Source organism: Poecilia reticulata, linkage group LG17 (genome assembly GCF_000633615.1).
Source record: "Poecilia reticulata strain Guanapo linkage group LG17, Guppy_female_1.0+MT, whole genome shotgun sequence".
NCBI classification, from domain to species: domain Eukaryota; kingdom Metazoa; phylum Chordata; class Actinopteri; order Cyprinodontiformes; family Poeciliidae; genus Poecilia; species Poecilia reticulata.
Window position 1 is genome coordinate 12,583,998 of NC_024347.1, and position 7,737 is coordinate 12,591,734.

A 7,737-nucleotide genomic window follows, 5' to 3' on the forward strand; every position below is an offset into this window, starting at 1 on the left:
TGTGTGAAGCTCAYGCCGMGTTCCAGAAATGGTCTGTGGTCCGTTCYTGTCTCGCTGATTTTCCGTCTAATAATTGTTAATTTGTGTCAAAAGCTGCCTCTCTYCTCACTTCACAAGCTCTTTCTGGATAATTTTCGGCAGCCAAGTCAATCCCACTGTGCCCTGCTATGAATATGCATATCTCTTCTTTGGTATTTTCTCTTTTACTGGCATGGAAAGTAATGCAATTAGTCACATTTTCCATGTTCTATGCTTTGGCAGGTGCTTTGAGGCCTTTTTTCTACTTTCCTGTGGGTTAGTTGGTGGGCATGTGGGTGGATTGTCATGTGATTGTGTATATGCACACACACATGTGCGCACACACACAGTTCYAGTTCTTCAGGAAGTTTCTTCGGTTTGGGAGAGAGAGCTAAACAACCCGCCAGATTTAGTTATTATCTCACTGTATCCCCACCTTGATAGCGCCTCTCCTTGTTTTCTTCTTTTTTATTTTTTATGGACTAATTGTACTGATAAGATTAGAAGTAATCTCCATATAAATTGTGTTATTATAAGAGAGATTGTTTTGTTTTGAAAGTCAGCACAGAATATATGATCATTTGCAGTGACTTGCAGAAAGCTGCCTCGATGTTTTAATCAGTTCCCCGATAAATAACGAGTCTTCCTTGATAACGCGCTGAGCGACACCCACGAGCGTCGCATCCGTGGAGGAGTCTGAGCAATTCTGTTACATAAATGCTAAACAGGTATAGCCACTAAAACATAATGCTAAATATAACTCTATAGCAGAGTCTAACAATTGAAGTCGCATCCAAGGCAACTTTCAAGTAGCCTTTTGAAAAGTTTGGATGGGCATTCAAGCATCACTTGGCTGCACTGTCATTTTATACAAAATTGGCCCTGTCTGTCCAACTTGGCTATGTATTTTTTATTTATTTTTTAAAGAACATTATGAAAGTGTAGACTGAGCACAAATTATTCAGCTTGGCTGTTAGCTGGGTACTTGCCTGTGAGTCATCCTCTTTTCACCTTGCTGCTTTTCACCTTTGACACACATGTCGTTACTGCGGCAGCACATCAGTATTCAGCCGAAAGCATGCTGCGATCAGTAAGACACTCACGTCTGCCTTTCCAAAATGAGTAAAAAAAAAATGCTAACTGGAATGTGTTCGTGTGCTATTTGCCATTTTATATGACATAAAGCCCAACAACACAGTCGAGCTTTTATGAAATAAGAATGCTGTGGTAGGCTTGTATGGGCTAAAATCCTGATTTATGAGTTTTTGTTTTTTCTCAAGTAGAAGTAATGTACTGCAATAATCAAACGGAGATTAAATTAAACTACATGTTTTAATGTAGCATCGAGGACAGTCTTGAACACAYGCATYGTGAATATTCCTGCTTGAGGATTCATCTGTGTACATCGTGGTCAAAGACAACACAACCTCAAACTAWAGCCTGACGAGTCAGTTTGGATCAAGTTTTGCCTTTTTTTTTCTTAGAAAACAACAAGTCTTGTTTTTAAAATTTACACAACTAGTAAGTTGCCCTAAATAACAAGCTGCTGCTGTGCAGTTTTTTTGTCTTGCTCTGCACATTGGCTCATCTAAAAATGTGTTTTATGTGGGTCAGACTGAAAGAAATTAGGCTCATTTGGTGAAACATGAAAACCTGTCGCATCTATAAAGAAATGTGTCACTTCCGTTTATAATGCAGATATTGGATGCATAATGAGTGTGTGGCTACTGTGCCAGAAGAGAGCTAGCAGAGAGATCATTCTTGGGTTTTGTTCTTCATCTTGCCTAACGACCACCTGACCATACAGGGAGGAAAGGTCATTGTTTTCTACATCATCTATCAGCGAGCCAAGTGGTCAAATCAACTGAAACGATAATATTCCGTGTTTCTCCATGTTATTCTCGTCTTGCTTTTATGCTTCCGTGTTACTTTGCTCCACCTGCCATGTTAAATCTCTGCTCATCAGATTCGTTCAGCCCACCTGTGCCTAGCCTAATTGTCTACCTTTCTCACCTGTTTTCTGCAGTTCTTGAGCTCTCCCCAGTTTCTACCTCCTTATTGACTTTCTTGTGCCAGGAGTTACCCAGCATTGTATCCTTGCCCTGGTTGTCTCCAGATGATTTTTGCCTCRTCCATGACAGATCTCTGCGACCTTTCTGATGGCTGGACCACGACCCGCCCTCCGAACCGTACCTGCTCTGTTTTACTAGGTACTCTGACATCCYCCTCTCTATGTATGACCATTACCTGACTTCTAACCACTGGACTGTGGTTCTAGTTGTRAAGTTGTACCTGTGATCCTCATGGAGGAAAATTTGACTAACCAAGTTGTGGATATACTCCATCAGGACTTGCTGACTATCTTTCTCAGTTCCCCAACATCCTCCTCCTCTGACGTTACTGCAGCTTTCCAGCTTCCTCTCCAGAACTGCAGATTAGTGAGACTGATTTATTCTCTTGCATATTGCAAAAATCAAGTCACCAACCTGCCTCCTCTCTCCGCAGTGCTGAGACTCAAGTCCTCTGCACTGAAACATTTCACTGCTGATGGTTCTGCAGTGAAATGCATAAACAAATTTTGTCTTTTGCCTGAACTTCTATATGAARAMGTCCAAGCATTTGACATTCAGAGGTGAGTAAATGTTCACTAGTTTCACATATCAAAAGAATGAGATAAAGATTATAGAGTGATTTCTGCAACATTGCTGCTTTTATTCAAATTTCATTAAAGTGATGCCTATTTGCAGCATATATTTTAATTTCCAACCTCGTGGCAATGAGTTTTCCTAGCTCTCTCTAAAAATCTTACAGGTTCAGATTCCCAGAAATGCAATGTTGGAACTTTTCTTTTTTTCTACAAAGTATTTAAATTTGTAGAATTTAAATAATTCTACAAATTATTTAATTTGTGACACTTTACACAATAAAGTGTAAAGTGTCACTTTATTGTGTCACTTTACACAATAAAGTGACATGTAATGCACTAAACGTTATTGGTTTTCTTGAATGACTGCTGGCAAAAGCAATACAAGAATTATAGCCATGACTAAAATTAGTTTTCTATTTTCAARCATGTATTTCCACAGATTCAAATAACATACAAACTTGGTTTAATTAGAAAAGCTGTTAAATTGAGGGATGTTAAAGTTAAAAAAGGCCTTGCTGTTAGTTCAGTTTTCCCAAATCTTTACATTTTCCACATTCTTTAACCAGAATAAAAAAGGAGATGAAAATAAAGGCCTTAAAAACAGAAAAGGATCTTTMATCTTTTCATCTTTGTGCCTCCAGGCTACCCTTTCACCGAGTTCCAGATTAATTTGCTACCTATTTCAGTCCAGTTTCTAATTAATCTAAAATCGGTGATGTATTAATTACATGTTTCTGTSTAAAGGGAATATCAACAACTGAGAAACCAATTTAATCTGGTAATGAATCAAACAGCCATCAATTATCTTTACTACGATATTTTCAACGTTTAACTACCTGCTRATAATGAGCCAAAAGTCGGCGCCTGGGCTATAAGCAGCAGATTATTATTGATCAAATATCTGATTAAAAAAAACTAATTCAGTAAATCTTTTGTAAATGCTGTTTGGMTGGAACCATGTCCAGATATACATGTGTGTAAAATATAAGTCTGTCTTTTCAACAACCCAAAGAAAGGCTTYAAATAGGACAAAAGCTTGGAACATTCCAGACTGCACTGAGCGCTACACTTCTGTTTCAACAGGGCTCGAAACAGTGATAAAAAAGAAAAAAAAAATCCCATCACTTGCTTTTAATCTTCAGTATTATCTCTCCTTATCACACCAGGTCCCCAGTTACCGCCATGAAAAACCTGTGGGTGTCCTCTTTCTGATGGGGGCTTTTAGGGTCATTGCCCATGAGACTTTGCTTCCATCCACCCCCAGATTTAGATCACTCCACTGGACTAGAAATAGCTGCCCCCAGGTTCCCTGTCTTTCCATCTCTCAATCCCCTGCAGAGGTCACATTTTTCATTTTGGGCAATTTGAAGCTCTTAAACCCACCCAATGATCACTACCTCTCTGTTATCGGTGCATGTCTTTGAGTGACTGCGTGCTCATTTTAAGCCTCTGCTTTGCCAAGAGCTAAGTCCGCTGCACCGGAATGCACTCTTGTCTCTGCAGGACGCGCCGTTGGTACCCTCGGCCCGCCGTCCTGCCCTCGGGGCCTGAGAGTTTTGCATCCGTCTGGCTTCAATGTCTTGTGTGCAAGAGTACACACAATGGCACAGATGCTCCTGTGTCACATACCAAGCCTCATCCTTTCTTTTTTCTTTTTTCTGTCTGACTTTTCCCTCCTTGGTTACAACGCTTCCTTCCGACTGTGACTTGAATTTTCTGCTGACTTGTTGCATTGGCTGGAATGCGTATTTACCTCAGCTCAGCTGTTTTATGCTCTCCTGAGATAGTTTTGTGCTCGTACACAAAAGAGTCCACTACATTGTGCATGCATGAAAAGTGCAAAGCTGTAACGCTGCAAAGAGATAAGGCCCCGTGTGGTGCTGAGGGAGCTATATCCAACAGGTCTGTCAGTTTAAAGGGTAAAAAGACTTCAGAGTCACAAACTATTCCCCCCCACCAGACAGACTTCTATCTGGCTCACTTTCTATTTCTCCCTATATCTTTCGTCTGCCGAAACCTTTACTGTCGAGACATCTAGCGCTGTGATGTCAGAGCAGGGACCAGTGAGAAATTTGGCATGCCAGCGGCACATGAATCATTCATACAGTGCAGTGTACAGAAACAGCTTGTGTGCAGAGTATTTGTTTCAGTGACTGCCCAAACTTAGACCTAAGCAAAAGGGAGTCACTTGACAGACCTCTCACCCTGCAGGAGCTCACGAGTGTCCTGCGGCATCCGTCCCCCATGCTCTCGCTCTCGCTATTGAAGAAATTCCAGGAAACTTCTGAAGGCCTGTTTATGGAGCTGCAGGGGGGAGTTGTGGTGGATGAAGGCCACCCTGCAGCTGTCATCAGGCAATGGTGTCATTCTGATTAAAAGTGRGCCTGCACGTTCATCTGTGCGCTTGCATAAACTCGCACTTGAGTTTATGCAAGCTCGTGTTAAGAGGCGAGCGTTTTCCAGAACAGGACTCCAAGTGGACTGAAATGGAGCATTAAATACAAGCTTGTCTAATGTCAGAGAACAGAACTATTCCAGTCCACATGTCTCTCAAACCAACTGAGTAATTTAAATTAAATATTGCAATGGCTTTATTCTTAATTTGTCATAATGGTAGAAAAGGGCAAAAGCTTCAGTAGGTTTAATTTTATAACAATATGGTTCACAAGCAGAAGGCGAATTCATGACGAAAATGAACGATTTAAATCCATAGAAGAGATCCATACCTTTAAATGTCACTGGTTATGAAAAACAGGAAACAACTGAATCTTTTGAAACTATTCACACTTTTTGAAGGTTTTTCAGCTTTTGTTAACACCGTTACAAATTCCAAAGTATATAAATATTTTAGTGTGAAGGGTCAACACAAATTAGTGAAGTGGAAGAAAAATAATTTATCCTTCTGTCCACTTATTCACTCTGATGAACTAATACTACATGTAGAGTCATGTAATGTAGTCACTGAAATTACAGCTGCAAGTATTTTTTAGAATATATCTCGACCTGAAACTTTTTCCCAAAATTTTTCCCAAAAAATTGCTCAACCTTAGACTGGGCAGTATCTAGTTACACTTACTCATTTACATTTACTTGACTCCCTTTTTGAAAAAATGCACTTGAAGGAGTACTTTTACTATGCTGTACTTTTTATTTTCTCTTGATTAGTTTTATTAAATAGTATTTTTTTACACCTACCTGAGTAAAATTAATGATGGCAATGATAATAGACTTTATACAGAAACATTTAGTAGGATATGCCCTGAACCATTTTCTACTAAAGTTGTAAAGATGACATTTAAGAAAAATGTGGCCCTCGGTATTTACTTCTAACCTGCTATTCTCATCAATATCTCAAGTCTTAAACTCACTGCATATAAGAGAAGGTTGCATTTTTGAAGGTAAAAGAAAAATCTATATCCTACCCAACAACATTCTTGGAGTCTTAAATAGGGTTGCTTTTCAAAAACCCAAGCTTAACTTCACAATTTACCTTTAACCTTTGAACTTGACATTAAAAAAAAAAAGTGTATTTAGATATTGGCTGGCCATGTGGAAAGACTTGATATTTCTTTACTGCTTATGAGGATTTGCTATAAAGACATTGCTACATGCGCCACACGACCGGCTCCACTGCACACAAAGAGTCACAAACAGCGCTGACCTGCCACAGACAACAAAGCTGCTCGGCTTCTTCACAGCCCCAACTTCACAGCATCAGAGGATCATTCACTAAGGCGCGGAACGGTCCAACCATATGGGAAGGTTACGCAGTATGTTTAGAGGATAGTGACACAAACTGTGAGACATTTGTTCTGTGACTGTGAGGCTAAAAGGGCTTCCGGCAGACACTGACATAGACTCATYGTTCTACTGGGCTGCCGTAGTTCAGCGCCGATCTAATGGTCAGCATRAAACGACTGCTGGGTTAGTCTATTTTGAACGGTAATCCAAATTAAAAAACAGATTTTACAAATATTGGCTGTTAAATACTATATTAAGTGCACCTGTGTTTGGTAATATAAAACTAAAYGCTCAAACCTGATGCCAGATCTGACATTTATTTATTTATTGCTCTAATTGTGACTCTGGGGTTTCACAAATTAAGAGTCAGAGCTGTTCTTTCATAATTTTTATTACTTTGTACTTAATACTTTATCTTTTGGAAATCCTCGTCATAAGCACCATCAAAAACAAACATGGGTTGAATGAAACATAATTCTTAAACAAATCTGCAAAGGGTATGAAACATTTTAGACTCGAGATTATTTTCACAGCCTCAATACTCAGTTTAATAACAGTTTTTAAATCTTCTGTAAGAATTTACAACATAAACTTAGTGTCAAAAAGAGCAGAGTAAACAGTGTTGTACAATATTTTGCAATGTGGGATATTATTTGCAAAGGGCTATTTAGTTGTTCTCAAGATTTATTCCCATCTACTAAAAAAATGTACACTATTATGAGCCCTGGGCGTCAGGGTGAGTTTGTGGAAATACTTTGACTAGCTAAACATTGGCAGCTAACAATGCTACAGTCAGCCTGTAGCAGTCCTTCCTAGTAGCACTTCCAAGATCAATAAACTACACTAACTTTTCAGAATTTTTAATGCATCTAGACAATAGTTGACCATTTTTAGCTAAAGATTTGTTTGTAAGATGCTTTGGTTCAAACCATCAGCTACATGCATAAACATAACATTTAAATGTTTATGCTACTTCTACATTAGAGGCAAATTCTGCAAAGTTTTAGTTTCATTAATGACGATAAACACATAAAATAAGTATTGCTGGTGTTTCTTTCTGTCCACTAGAACCACCTTAGATTTGAGCCTCTTGCCCACATCTCTGCTTCCATGTACTTGAGCCACTTGGACCTTGTAGATAAGCATATGGCTGCACTCGTGCTGTTCATATTGTTTTTAGCTCAGCTAAATAATCACACTCTAATCATAGGAAATGCACTGGTTTATAGTTGGCCTAAGAGGAGCTGCTCAGAAATACCAGTCCCCCACTGACCATCAGATTGCGCAACAATTCCATCACTCTGAGACTGCTTGAAAACACTAAGTTTATA

At 39.2% G+C, this 7,737-nt stretch overlaps 1 protein-coding gene across 1 annotated transcript in view; it reads right to left on the minus strand.

Moving 5' to 3' along the window:
• Positions 1–7,737, minus strand: part of brinp2 (bone morphogenetic protein/retinoic acid inducible neural-specific 2) — an 88,696-nt gene that overhangs the window by 61,950 nt on the left and 19,009 nt on the right. The window lies entirely within an intron of this gene.